The sequence below is a fragment of the Triticum aestivum genome, chromosome 3B, assembly GCF_018294505.1.
Source record: "Triticum aestivum cultivar Chinese Spring chromosome 3B, IWGSC CS RefSeq v2.1, whole genome shotgun sequence".
Taxonomy (NCBI): Eukaryota; Viridiplantae; Streptophyta; class Magnoliopsida; order Poales; family Poaceae; genus Triticum; species Triticum aestivum.
In genome coordinates this window covers 219,169,942-219,185,777 of record NC_057801.1, presented here as the reverse complement: position 1 = coordinate 219,185,777, position 15,836 = coordinate 219,169,942, and positions in this window count along the sequence as shown.

Below are 15,836 nucleotides of genomic sequence, written 5' to 3'. Positions count from 1 at the left end.
CAGCGCATAATGCGGCTCACCGACCACCGCGTGGCCGAGACAAAGCAGCAATTCAGCCCGAACAATAGCCGGCACCACGTCGCCGAACAAATAGAAACACAACAGCTCGGGGATATACACATGACCTGCGGTATGACTTGGAGAACAAAGCAGGCCAGACCAAATCGATCTATGGATCGCGGGGGTGCGCCCCAATGCGCAACGACGGCACCACACCGAATATAACAAATACACACATGTCCGGGCCGAATGCCGTAGACCGACTCCATTCAAGCTGCGTCGCGACATAGCCTGACACATGGCACCGCACACCCCCTATGCTTGACCGGTGAAGTAATGGAACATGAATTCCCAGAAGGGTTCAAACCCATAAACATCGAATCATATGATGGAACAACAGATCCCGCGGTTTGGACCGAGGACTTCCTTCTCCATATACATATGGCCCACGGTGATGATCTCCATGCCATCAAGTATCTCCCGCTAAAACCCAAGGGACCAACTCGGCACTGGTTGAACAATCTTCCTGAAAACTCCATTGGTAGTTGGGAGAACCTGGAAGATGCATTCCTTGACAACTTCCAAGGCACTTATGTCCGACCTCCGGATGCTGATGACTTAATCCATATAATCCAACAGCCCGGAGAGTCAGCCAGGAAATTCTGGACTCGGTTCTTAACTAAAAAGACCCAAATCATTGACTGTCCGGATGCCGAAGCACTAGCGGCCTTTAAGCATAACATCCGTGATGAGTGGATCGCCTGACACCTCGGCCAAGAGAAGCCAAAGTCCATGGCAGCCCTCACGACGCTCATGACCCGCTTTTGCGCGGGCGAGGATAGCTGGCCGCTCGTAGCAACAACACCTCAAGTAAACCTGGCACTTCTGAAGCCATAGATAGTAACGGCAAGCCCCGACGCAGTAGATACAAGCGTCAAAATAATGGCGATAACTCTGAAGACACGACCATCAATGCCGGATTCAGTGGCTCCAAGTCTGGTCAGCGAAAAAATCCATTTAATAGAAACAATCTGGGACCGCATACTCGATCATCCATGCCAAAGCCATGGCACCGCCAATAAACCAGCCAATCATACCAGCAGAGAATGTTGGGTCTTCAAACAGGTCGGCAAGTTAAACACCGAAAACAAGGAAAAGGGATCGCAAAGCGACGACGACGAGGAACCCCGGCCACCGAACACAGGGGGACAGAAGAAAGTTTCCTCCCCAAGTTAAAATGGTGAATATGATATATGCTACCCATATCCCCAAAAGGGAGCGGAAGCGCACACTAAGGGATGTCTACGCGATGGAGCCAGTCGCCCCAAAATACAACCCGTTGTCCTCCTGTCCGATCACTTTCGATCGAAGGGACCATCCGACTAGTATCCGTCACAGCGGTTCAGCCGCACTGGTGCTCGACCCTATCATTGACGGATTCCACCTCACACGCGTCCTCATGGACAGTGGTAGTAGCCTGAACCTGCTCTATTAGGATACAATGTGCAAAATGGGTATTGATCCCTCAAGGATTGAGCCCACCAAAACCACCTTTAAAGGTGTCATACCAGGTGTAGAGGCCTGCTGTACGGGATCAATCACACTAGAAGTGGTCTTCGGGTCCCCGGATAATTTCTGAAGCGAAGAATTAATCTTCGACATCGTCCCCTTTCGCATTGGTTATCACGCACTGCTTGGACGAACTGCATTTGCTCGTTTCAATGTGGTGCCGCACTATGCCTACCTTAAGCTCAAGAAGCCCGGACCTCGCGGTGTTATAACAGTCAATGGAAATACGGAGCGCTACCTCCGTACTGAAGAGCACACCGCGGCCCTTGCAGCAGAAGTACAAAGTAGCCTTCTTAGGCAAAACCTCAATTCGGCAATGAAGCCCCCGGACACTGTCAAGTGAGTCCGAGCTACTCTGCAGTAGGACCGTCTGGCTCATCTAGAGCTCAGCTAGCAACCCGGCCTTCGTCCCAGCCCCAATCAAGTGGTGAAAATCGTGCCGCGCGTACACAACTACGCACTTAAAATACCATGGGCATGGGCGGAGGCACGGCTAGACCTCGGTCCATAATGCGGCTCAACCGCTCCCGGATTCGCATGCCTTCACTTTTTCTCTTTCTTTCAGGTTTTTCTCCTCTCGAGGCTCTTTTCTAATAAACCTGATCATCGGACCCATAGTGGGATGGATACACCAAGAAAGCCACGGGCTTGGACGTACAAGGGAATACCCAGGTGGTCTATGCTAATGATTGTCATACCTGTTTTAAATACCCGCACGTAGCTCGCTCTTGGTCATGGCATGTTAAATAGCCTTATTAGCTTATTGCACTACTTGTACACATACGCCTTGAGGTATTAATCAAATTACAATGAAAAATAATTTGTAGCGTCAGCTTATTACTTAATTTTTCCCTTGTCTATTATTTATTATCAATTGCACCTGTACATTCTGGTACGCCTTAATTCGCCAGGGGCTTCATTGTACCCCATAACATGGCAAGAAAGTCCGAACACTTTTACAGTACAGTTCGGCACCCCGAACTTATAACATTATATGCATTGGCTCCGAATCATGTCTTTGGTCAACAGTTGGGTTGCACGGCTCCTATGCTTGCTACCTTACGTTTCGCTATATCGGCTAGGGTAGTAAAGGGAGAACTACTGCGATTGTGTCCCGGTTCTTTCGGACGAGCACCATAGTAGAGAAAGTCGAAAATTGACTGTCATGATGCGGCGAGAGCTGGTCAGCTGTTCGAGAGGTCACAAAATCTTTAGCAATTTCTTCCGCATTATGCGATAACTAATGCATCGTGCGACGTATCAGTTTTTATCCGATCAGGTGTTTTACAATACCCCAAGTTCGGTCTTCCGAACACTAGGGGTTGCGCCGACCTTTCTTTTGTCAAACTCATATGGCTAAGTGAGGATGATAAAGCCTTATAGTCCGATTGCCTGGTTCGTCGCGCTAAACACTTCCTTTATGGACCAAAAATCTGGAGTAAAGAGTGTTTAATTTATCCCGAACACCCCCGTACTTCCTACATGGGGGCAGAAGCCGACGACTGGCCAACTCTCAAAATTAATTTAAAAATGGCCGCACATGAGGTAATAATTCAAATAACAAGCATTATTTTATATAACGACCTTGTTTCATATTACAACACAGGATAACATGCATACATTCATGGGAATATAATATCCTTGGCACATTGCTCCGCCACAAGGCGGGATCCCTCCAGGACAGTGTCATAATACAACTCGGGTTTTGCGGTGCTCTTTCCCTTCAAGGGGTCCTTCGGTCATCAGCTTCACAGCATCCATCTTCGCCCAATGCACCTTGACACGGGCAAAGGCCATTCACGCACCTTCGATGCAGACCGACCGCTTGATAGCGTCAAGCTGAGGGTAGGCTCTAACCAGTCGCTTCACGAGTTTGGAGTAGCTGCTGGGAATTGCTTCGGCACGCCATAGCTGGATAATCAAATCCTTGAGGGCTAGTTCGGCCTCCCTATGCAGCTCGACCTGCTGCTTCAGCTGATCGGTAAAGGGTACTGGGTATTCTGGTGCAAGATATTGCGACCAGAACAACTTCTCCGTAGAGCTCCCCTCTTTGACTCGGTAGAATTGTGCGGCGTCAGACACGCTGCACGGCAGATCCGCAAACACCCCTGGAGAACTCCGAATCCGGGTCAGTAAACGAAATCTTTCCTTCGTGTACTTGCTCTGCATAATAAAGGCCTTACTCGCTGCGATCTTTCAGGCCACCTGGACTTCCTAGAAGGCGCCTTGGGCTTCAGCCCGGGCATCATGTGCGGATTGACGAGCCTTGGTGAGTTCGGACTCTTGATCCTTTATACTCTGCTCCAAGGTCTCGCAATTCTTTATAGCTTCTTGGAGCCCTTGTTGAACTTCAATGACCCGGGCCTCGTGGTTTTCACGAGTGGCCTGCTCCTTGGCTGCCTTCTTCTCGGCCTTGGCTACCGCCTTCTTAAGAGCCTCGACTTCGGTCACCGCTCCTACTTCATATCATGATATTTTTCAGTCAAAATGACTATTCACTTGTATTTAAATACAAACAAAGTTATCCGATACCTTGTTATCTTCCAATTAATTTTTTACTTGGCCGAGCTCCTTTTCGGCCCGCTCCAGACTCTGCTTCAGTCTGGAGACCTCCACAGTATGAGAGGTTGCAGTCAATAACGATGCCTGATCATTCAAATAGGTATTTCCTAATTAGTCTCCTGCGAAATATATTTGATCCTCTGTCCGGCTTTCTTTTCGAAACACTGAATAGTGTATCAGGGGCTACTATCTATATTATGACATTCTTTTAACTTCATTACTTACCTCAAAGCATGTTAGAAGGCTGGTGCAGGCTTCGGTCAGCCTGCTTTTGGCGGACTGGACCTTCTCAATCACCACACCCATAAGGGTACGTTGCTCTTCAACGATGGAAGCGCTTTGCAGCGCTGCTAATAAAATATCCGGTACCTCTGGGTGGACTGAGGTCACCGGTGGAATAGGCGCACCACCTTCTGTTGAAGAAGGTTGCTGGCCTGATTTTGGAGCCGTATTGGTCCCCGGAGTTGTCTCTGGCTGGGGGCCGTATTCAGGATGGCCCCCGCCTTCAGCATCCATGGGGGTCTGCTCCCCCATGTGTCCGATTGCCGAGGTTTGACCCCCCGGCGCCGCCTCGACGGTCTCCTGAGCTTCGCCCTAGCCTGGGCCCCTTTGGGATGACACCTCAGTGTTGTCCACACCTCTGGGGAGGAGGTCGTCGGGAGGGTCTCGCTGTCCATCGCATCTGGGTCCAATGAATCTTCTGATAGAGATCGCTCGATCTCGGACCCGGCCGGACTGTAGAATATGTGACTCAATACATTAATGCTATGCAAAAGTGAGACTGGATATATGGATGTGTCCAGGTTTCTTTGTACTCACGATTTAGCCAGGGGCTTGACCCTGGGTTCCCACTCCGGGCTGCTGTCGGTGGCTGCGGTGGATTCGTCTGGAAGGGAGACTTTCCCCTTCCTAGACGTTTCGGCCTCCAAACGTGCGGAGGCCATCCTCTTCTTTCTACCCCTCACAGGGGGTGGGGACTGGCGTTCCTCTTCTTCCTCCTCCTCTTCCTCGTCTTATTCGGTGGAGGAGTGGGCCTCGGTGTCTTCGGACATCACGTCCGAAGTACCCTTGCGACGAAGCCCGCCCTAGTCTCCTTGGCCTCCTTCTTGGCCTTCTTCTTCGACACCTTATATGGTGCCAGGAACAGCATCTTCATCAGAAGTGGGCCGGCTTGTTCTTCAGGCAGTGGAGCCGGGCAGTAGATCCGCTCTGCCTTCTTCGTCCAGCCCCGGGAGAATCGTTAGGGAAATATTAGGTTTTTCCCCAAGGTATACAAATAAAGGATACACCTTGAAAACATATAAAGACTTACCGAACTTGCGGGGCGGGACAATTTGTGCCCGCGATCCTCGGCGGTGTCCGGCCACGACTTGCCGGGCTTGAATAGCACCTTCCAGATGTCTCCGTGCGTCGTGCCGAAGAACTCCAGCAACGTTTGGTGCTTGACCGGATCGAACTCCCATAGATTGCAAGTCCGGCGCTGATAGGGAAGGATCTGGCGAACTAGCATCACCTGGACCACATCGACAAGTTTGATAACTTGTCCTCCATGCTCTTGATACGCGCTTGGAGCGTCGTCAGGCCGTGTGACGAAGACCAGTCTAGGCCCTTTTCGGGCCAGGACATGAGCCGCAGTGGGGCTCCGGATCGGAACTCGGGGGCGGCGGCCCATTTGGTGCCACGTGGCTCAGTAACAGAGAACCACTGTTGTTGCCAACCTTTGACGGACTCGTTGAATTTACCTGATGGCCATTTGACGTTGGGCATCTTGCTCACCATGGCTCCTCCGCACTCGGCGTGTTTGCCGCCTACCACCTTTGGCTTCACGTTGAAAGTCTTTAGCCACAATCCGAAATGTGGCGGTATGCGGAGGAAGGTCTCGCACACGACGATGAATGTCGAGATGTTGAGGAAGGAATTGGGGGATAGGTCATGGAAATCTATCCCGTAGTAGTACATAAGACCGCGAACAAATGGGTGGAGGGGAAACCCCAGCCCACGGACGAAGTGAGGGAGGAATACAACCCTCTCGTGGGGTTCTGGGGTAGGGACGACCTGTCCCGCTGCCGGGAGACGGTGTGCGGTCTTCTTGGCCAGGTATCCGGCCTCCCGGAGTTTCTTGATATCCTTCTCCTTGACAGAGGAGGCCATCCACTTGCCTTGTGCTCCGGATCCAGACATGGTTGGAGTGCTTTTTGGGCGGAAGAGATGTGTGCTTGGGCATTGGAGCTCGAGAATGAATGAGCAGAGGAAGAAGAGGGCGTGGGTGAAAGAGGGGAATCCTTATCCCTTTATAAAGGCAGTAAAAATCATGCGCCTCCCCACTCGCCCTAAAGCTTGCTTATTTCCCAAGTGTCGTGCTGATGGCACGGTTGGGTTACCCGTGCCCGCATTGATGAGAATCCCGTGATAAGGGGACACGATCTCTACTTTGACAAGACGTGCCAATGAAACCGCGCCTCGAGAGGGGGCAGGATAAAAACAGTTCAAATAAAGACCGGGCCGTGGCGTGATGTCACGCTATGAGTTGTCAGCAGATTGGACTCGTGAGATATTATACTCTCTACGGTGGTATGTGGAATTTTTTTGCAGAGCCAGACACGATTCTTATGTTCAAGATCTACTTTGGAGTATTCGGAGAAAGAACCCGCCTTGCAATGCCGAAGACAATCTGCACGCCGGACTCATCGTCATTGAAGCCTAGTTCAGGGGCTACCGAGGGAGTCCCGGATTAAGGGGTCCTCGGACAGCCGGACTATATGCATATGCCGGACTATTAGGCTATGAAGATACAAGATAGAAGACTTCGTCCCGTGTCCGAATTGGACTCTCCTTTGCGTGGAAGGCAAGCTTGGCGGTTAGGATATGAAGATTCCTTTCTATGTAACCGACTCTATGTAACCCTAGCCCCCTCTGTATATAAACCGGAGGGTTTAGTCCGTAGGACAAGAACAATCATAATCATAGGCCAGCTTCTAGGGTTTAGCCTCTACGATCTCATGGTAGATCAAGTCTTGTAGTAGTCATATCATCAAGATCAATCAAGCAGGAAGTAGGGTATTACCTCCATCGAGAGGCCCCGAACCTGGGTAAACATTGTGTCCCCCGCCTTCTGTTACCATTATCCTTAGACGCACAGTTCGGGACCCCTTACCCGAGATCCGTCGGCTTTGACACCGACACTCCAACCGTCCGAAAATACTTGTCATCAAAATGGATAAAAAGGGACGTATCTAGAAGTAAAATATGTCTAGATACATCTCGTTTTATCCATTTTGATGACAACTAGTACTTCTTACCCAAAGGAACTTTATATCCAACAGACACAAAATATTCGTTCGACTGTTGGAAATTACTGATCTGATGTCGAAGTAATTGCTGCATCGCCACCAAAACCCACCATCTCTTAACCTAAAGTAGACCAAGCTAATCCCTATATTAGCATATTACTAAGATAAATAGAAGGCAGTGTAGAAACATTTAGGATGTGAGCTTGTCAATCTGAATGTGGAGGGACACCGGCTTAACCCCAGGCAGCAGCTTGGGCGGAACTGTGAAGAAGGTCAGCTCCTTCATGGTGACGTCGCCGGGATCCTTGCTGCTTGTCACCTCCATTTCCTCCTTGACGGCATCGGTCGTGCCTTTGGGCTCCCCCAGTGGGCTGTTCGCCCACAGCTTGGCCATATAGTGCGGCAGTGGGGACGCCCCTGCTCTGATGCAAATGACTGACACGGTGATAGGCACACCGATGTCGAGCATGGTGCCGACCAAGAAAAATGTGCGGCCGTCCTCCTCTATGAACAGCAAGAGCCGTGGCTCCGACAGTGGCACTTGCAGTTGGAGCACCTTGTCGTACTGGATCTTGTGCATGGGCATGGGATGCGTGGTGCTGATGTGGTGGGAGAGCGCCGGCGGCAGGCCTTCGTAGCCACAGACTGGCACAGGACATTTGCAGGGCGCGAGCGGACATACGCTCTGGTGATCGGCGAGATTGTGGTGAGTGACATAAAGCACACAACCTTCATGCAGGCACTCCACCCTAACCGATGAAAGGACGGCGTCCACCGTCGTGTTCCGCAGTCGAAGCCACCGCCGCACTCGCACTTCTAGCACTGCCCCTGGTTCCCGAGGCGCTCGACGTGGCAATCCGCGCAGGCCAGGTGCCCTCCCTTGCACTGCACAAATCAATCAAACAGCACATCAATCAAGGAACCTGCACCTTGCTTGATCAGCCAAACGGACGAGGTGTATTCGAACGTCATACACTGGAGGCTTCAAGGGGTGGAGGCACAAGGGCAATGGGGCAAGGTGAGGTCCACCAAGACCATAGAGAGCTCCATCGTTGGGTCCTGCTCCGTCTGCATGATCTCGCCCTCCTTGTGGACAACCATCTCTCGCTTTAGGGACGGGGCAATACAAAGCTTTACCGTCACATATTCATACTACTTCAAGTTGCATTAAATCAACACATGCAAGTATCAAAATGAGAGTCACGGCATGCATGCATGCGTTGTAATTAATGCATCGGTAAACGCAAATTATTGAAATATATCGAGTGCAGTGCTTTGATGTGTCGCGTCAACTCGTACAACAACGAGAAGTTTGATTATCCTCTCCCTCGTGGACTGAGCTCGGGTGCCTTAACTGCACCTGCCTTTAGTTGTATGATAGGTAGGCCACCCACCTGTTGGTCCCACCTGTCATACATGCATAGGCAGGAGCACTAAGTCAATGAAGCTGCGTCCCTCCCTCGCCCATGAGCGTGGTGGCTGGCAGGACTAGGAGAAGCTTTTGCGACACGCTCTCCCTCCCGCACGCGATGGACATGCAGTAGTTCAATCAATGTCAGATGGCTAGAAGCCTACTGTAGTACTCCTCCACTGTAGTAGTGCTCCATCATTGTTCGACTTCCCGAAGAGGTAAAGAGCCAAGCGCAGCCTGAACGCTCGTGTGGCAGTTTCATGTGTAGAGTAGTCTAGGATAGCGTGTACCGTGCCTGTAAGCTTAAAATCGTTGGGGCCGGCTCCATGCTATGTGGTCGTCTCGAAGCTTTTTTCTTTTGATTAAAATAATCTTCTGGCCCTACCTGTCATCCTGGTGATTATAGTTTGCACGCTCATCTAGTCAAGACAGGAATATATATTTTAATTTGTGGTGGGTAAATGTTAGAGGTTGCAGCAAATATATTGTACACTGCGGGTCTTTCAGTCAAGTTTAGAGGCAAGCATGTAGGGCCAGTGCTATGATGTGTCGCGTCAACTCATACAACAAGGAGAAGCTTGATTTTACTACTACACGCCTTCTCCCTCGCCCATGCGCGCGGTGGCTCGCAGACGAGGATAGGCTTTTGCTTATAGTACTACAACAAGCTATCCCTCCCGCTTGCGGTGGACGGACATGTAGCAGTGGATTCGATACTGTAGAAGCAGCAGCAGGAACATCATTGTTCGTCTTCTCGAAGAGGCAAAGAGGCAAGCGCAACCCGAATGTGGCAGTTGCGAACCTTGGAGCATGCATATAGCCAGGCTCTTGCATGAGACAAAATTGCTATGTGAGCCCACTATTGTAGTACGTACTACTTGCTAGTATAGCCCTGTAAACCAGAAAGGACTATGCCTTTCTAGAGATTTCAACAAGGGATTAGACTACACCGAGACGTAGTACATATGGAGCAAAATGAGTGAATTTGCACCGTAAATAAATACGTAGTTCTCTCATTTTCCTCTCCGCCTTGTCGCAGTGCACAATATTGAGTATACTGACTAGTCTCTTTTTGACACACATTTACATTTTTTTAACACAGTACAGACGCAAGCGCTCATATACGCGCGCATACACTCACCCCTATGAATGCACACACGCACACCCTACCCCTATGAGCACCTCCGAAAGACTGAGCCGACACTATCGTCTTGAAATTTACGAAGTCACCATAGGCACCTCGTCATCGACGGGAACGTCTCCTGACACGCGATAGACACGAGCGGCAGTCGCCTCCATAGGTGCTTGAATGCCAAGGAGGGAGAGGGTAGCGGTTCCCGAGACGTTGAACGGTCAATGAAGCATCCTCAATTACATGCAGAGGGAATTAATTGGAGAAGCAGAATAGAGCCAACACGATGTGAATGCAACAGTCTGGACTCTCATATGAAGGCGCCCCACCACTCCAATCCATCTACTCCTAGTCTCTGCACAAACTGCTCACTCCAATCCAAGACCAAGTGACCAGAAGTCACAAGCACCTATGGAGGCGATGGACGCGAGCGGCAGTCGGCTGTGCCTAATCATCCAAGGCGCCGGCTTGCGGCCTCGCACCGTGCAGTGTTTCCAGATGGTGCTGGCGACCGCCGGCATCATAGCCCTCGCCGACGCCAGCTTCACCTCTCGCATGGACGACATGATGGTCAACTCATCCGCAAGTTCACCGCCGTCAAGAAGAGCGGACGACCTTTTCGTACTGCTCCCGCCCGCGCGCCCAGGCTCCTCATTGCCTGCCACCCTCATCGGCCTCCATCGTGACGAACTCTTTCAAGGCCTGGTGGCCCTGCAGGTGCCAGAGGTCGCGACGAAGAATGTGCACTTCGAGGCTACGCTCGCCATGCAGCGCCTCACCATGCAAGAAACCATCGACCTGCACATCCACGTCTATGAGGAAATTGTCTACATAGGCCACTACAAGGCAAGTGAGGACAGAAAGACGTTGGCCTTCTTCCAACGGCTGGAATCTTTGGACACCATTGTTCAGAAGCACGTCGACCAGGCCATGAAAGTCGCTGCTACTTAGCCGCCGGGTGGGCCGGTGCCCTGATTCAAGGAGGTGGACGTCGTCGATGGATGCATCTCTTCTTCCTACCTCCTGTAACTAGCACTGCATCGCCTCGTGGCCTTAATGTTTTATTAGTATAGTAATCCCTCCGTTCCCAAATATAAGTCTTTCTAGAGATTCCAACAAGTGACTACATACAGAGCAAAATGAGTGAATCTACACTCTAAAATATGTCTACATACATCCGTAAGTTGTATTCTATTTGAAATAGTATCTAAAAAGGCTTATATTTAGGAACGGATGGAGTATATGGCATTTTTATTCTAGTCATAACGTTTTCACTGTGAGGTGCGGCCGCAGTTGAGCAAACACACCCCGCCCACCGGGCGTCGGCCGAGTTTAGAATTAGAAGAGAGAAACGAGGGAGAAGAGCTAGCTGTAGCACGAACGCTGTTGTCAGATGGGACTCATGTTGATAGAATAGGAGTATTGAGCACTCGTACCTCTTTTTTTGAGGGAAAATAGTCGTATGTCTAGTACCACTAGTTGGGTGCGTGCGACCTATAGCTGTCATCACTTTTCGTCTCCTTTTCCAACCGCAGCTACGCTTCATAGTACATATTTTTTCACGCATTTATCCTCCTATATGTACTCCTAGGCTATTTCCACGTGCTCCCTTTCACCGACATGTAGAACATAGAGCAGCTGGGTCGTAGTGCATGCACGACTCGGAGCATATGCTGGGGTACTTTACATTTCAGACCTCATGAATTACATGCAAAGCCCCCACAGAAGAATAAATAAATGAATGAATTACTACATGAAACCGGATTATTTTCGTAGAAACCGGAGCACGTTCATTAAATTTTGGACATAACGCGTTTATAGAAAATGACCGGACCTAAACCAGTGTAAGGGCCTCTTTGATTTTCCCGCAAAAAAGGGGCCTCTTTGATTCGCAGGATACTGAAAACACGGGAATGGGGAAAGTATGATGGCGATGAACCGAGACGAGGAGAACTCCAACTCAGTTAGAGGTTAGAGTTAGATTCTAACCCTGAACAAACTCTAAACCAAAGGGGTGTATGGATGGAAGGGTTAGATTGACAATAAATGCTCTTTCTCAATGATTTGACTACTTTGGACCCTATTTCCTGCCGGATTTGGTGTGGTCGGCTCTTGTGTGGCCTCCTCCCGCTCATAATTGACATAAACAAACCATCTTTACAAATCAAGCATGCAAAACATGATAAATTTTACTTTTTCCATACAAATGAGATATCCCACTTAAACATACAAGTCGTCAATCGAAGTTCACAAAAAATACACTCCATGAAACAAAGCATGAGCTAACTCATCACGGAAGTCATTCACGATAGGGAGGGAGCCCGGAGCCCCTCATGCACCCAGGGAGGAGCTCATCATCGTCGCTCTGGAGGAAGGCTCTATAGAGCCCAAGCCCCGGGAACCCCTCTGACGATGGCTCTTGCGAGTTTAAGTTGACACTGGCATGGGTAGCAGGGCCGCTTGCCGCTGACTGCGAACTTAATCTTTGGGCCTCTAGAAATAATGCAAGCCCGAAACTGAAATACCTAGAAAGGTGAACTGAATCTTTAGGTCTCTAGAAATAATGCAAGCCTGAAACTGAAATACCTAGAGAGGTGAACTGAATCTTTGGGCCTCTAGAAATAATGCAAGCCTGAAACTGAAATACCTAGAAAGGTGAACTGAATCTTTGGGCCTCTAGAAATGATGCAAGCCTGGAACTGAAATACCTGGAAAGGTGAACTGAATCTTTGGGCCTCTAGAAAGATTTATTACCTCCTCAAGCAGCATCAAACAATTCCATGCATGCATCACAAATCTATACCAACTTTGATCAGGATCTACTTTTCCAAATTAGAATTAGCGCTAGAGCGAGCAAGATCAATGATATGGTTGTGCGATAGAGAGGGAACAAACAAACTCACCCCTCTCGCGACCTCACTGGTAGATGCGCCGCCGCCGTGCATGACAGAGGGAGAAAAACGACAGGTGAAGGGGAGCGGGGCAACCTTCGAAGGCCGGAGGGAGAGGGGGCGCTGGAGTAGGGCGGCGGAGGCTGGAGGGAGAGGGCGGTCGGAGGAGAGAGAGGGCGAGCGGCAGAGTGGTGCTTGGGCGGGCGGCCTGATGGGGAACAGAGAGGAGTCAATAGATGGGGCGGAGGGAGCGACTTGGTGCGGGCAGGGGAGATTTTTTAGTTCTCTTTTAGTGGGCCCGAGGATAACTAACCCAATTAGAACCTCTCCATCGGGCTAGTTTTTTTAGCTGGGTTAGAGCAAACTAGCTCAAACTAACCCCTCCTGTTTCGATAATTTGAGGCTATTTCAACAAAAACTAGCTCTAACTTAGGGATCCAAACAAAGAGGAGTAGTACTGTACATGCTACAGTCTGGACAGTTGGACGTTTTTATGGCCATATCACCACATTGTTTTCTATTGTTGGTTCACTGGGCTGCCGTTGTCGTGGAATTGTCACGGCAGATGTCCTAGCGAAAGGACTTAGTCGTGGAGCCATCGCAACTAGGAAGCTTAAAGGGGTTAATCGGGACAAAGGACACGAGGTTTATACTGGTTCGGCCCCTTACGGTGAAAGTAAAAGCCTACGATCCAGTTTTAAGTGGGATTGCTTATGTCTCGATAACCAGGGAGCGAATCGCTTGACCTAGCTCTCGAGTTGATCTTACTTGTCTTGAACCGCCGCCGGGTCGTCCCTTTATATACAGAGGTTGGCCCAGCGGCTCCGCGGAGTCCCAGCCGGCCCATAAACAGTGTCTGGCTCCGTCTCTTAACTATTCTTGCCTTACAATACAAATCACGTATACATGGCGGTTTATCACTACGGGCCTTAAGTCGCCTCTGGGCCTTGGGCCCTTAACTAAACCGCCATCTATATCCTGGGTCTTGTGCTTCAAGAATATTTGCAAGTATAGCCCGGCCCCTCCTGGGTGGGTCATACCAATAGTTATATCCCCAACATTAGGCCCTTTGATTGATTTGAACTAGTTTCATGTCAATCTTCGACACTTAAGGAAAAAATCTTCTGCCGTTATGAAATTTTTGTAACCCGCCATGACGTCATCCTCTGAATTTGTGGTAACCCGCCATGACGTCACCTGTCATAAAAGCACGTTTCATCCAATGCATCCCAATGGATCTTTGTCTTGATGACCATCCCAAAAATCGAGGCGTCCTTGTAGTTGGATAACTCATATTTTCGGCCTCCTCATTTTCCGTGCTCTTTTAATGGCCCTTCCTTAAAAATAGACCCGACTAGGTCCTCCTCATTCTTCCATTCGCGTCTTCTTCCTCTCGCACCCATCTGCCACTGGAGCTCTACCACCACCGCCACAGTGCATCTCGTCCCCGTCTACTTTGGCTCCTGCATCAACCTGATCTTGACCAGAAAACAGCGGCGCCCTTCCGTAGTGAATCTCTTGCAGTAAGTTTTCCCCTTTCTGCGCCATAGATCTGTGCTAGGGCTAGCGTGTTCTTCTGTACTGCGCGAAGTTCATCTGAGTTCTTGTGTTCCATCTGCTATGGCTTCTTTTGATCCAAAAATACCATAGATCTTATGCGGTACATGTTCCACATCCATTTTGGGTACCAGTAGATCTCCTTTCCATGTAAAAAAATCTCCACTATAGCGCATGAACTCTTCTGCGCCCTGTTTTAGGTCTAGAAAATTTTCTTTTCTGAACATCTATTTGATCCAAAATAACAGCTGCAAATTGTGAAACCTGTTTGTACAACACTTAGGCAAAATCTGCACTTGTTAGATTTATCTAGTCATGGCGACTCTGATCACCATCTTTAAGGAGGCAATGCTTAATTAATAACTTAAACCACCCTTGGCGGTTTAAATAGTCTTGACGGCTTATAGAGCCTATGGCGGCTTAGGCAACCATGACATAATTATCCTTATACCCTTAGGCCCCTTCGTAAGCCGCCATCTTGAATATGCACAATAATTTTTTTCTGTCCGGCTTAAATTTGAACCGGCACTTTTACTTTGTCTTAGGCTTTCAATCAGAATGGCACCAAAGGCACCTACCTCCTGCAACTGGGTTAAATCCATAGTCACTGACAGCACCTTGGATGACTTTGTGAAGACCGGCTATCTGCCGAAAAAAGAAGTCATGCCTTATCGTGCTCCTGACCCGGAGGAGGAATTTCCTCAACCCAAAGATGGAGAGGTTGTCGTTTTCATAGATCATATGAACCGGGGTTTCACTCCTCCTGGCTCAAAATTCTTCAGGGACGTACTGAATTTCTTCGATCTTCACCCACAAGAAATCAGACCCAATTCCGTGTCTAATATGTGCAACTTCCAAGTATTCAGCAAAGTATACCTTGGAGAAGAACCCAATCTGCTGCTCTTCAGAGAACTGTTTTATTTGAACCGCCAGAATGAATGTACTAGCGGCCAGAGCTTAGAGCTTGGCGGTGTCTCAATCCAGCACCGTAGGGATGTGATCTTTCCTTACGCTAACCCGCCGAGCCACCCCAAAGATTGGAATATGACATGGTTTTACTGCAAAGATACCTCTCCGGCTGGTGAGAACCCTCTGCCCGGCTTTCGTGCTCTTCATCTTGGACCCAACCATCATCTGCCTGACAAGATTACAGCCGCCAAATGTAAATCGCTTGCCCCCACTTTGGCCAAGATCAAGGCTCTTATGGGGAATGGGTTGATAGGCATCGACCTGGTCTGAGTTTGGCTCGCCAGGCGGGTTATTCCGTTGAGCCGTCGCCCCGGCTTGATGTGCGATTACACTGGCGCAAAGAATGATCCTCTGTGTCACAGCCCTGATGACTTGCCTGAAGATGTCATTGACGATATGACCAAGTCTCTTCTGAACGAAAGCCTGGCGGACTGTGGCAAGGTGGGCTTAGCCCC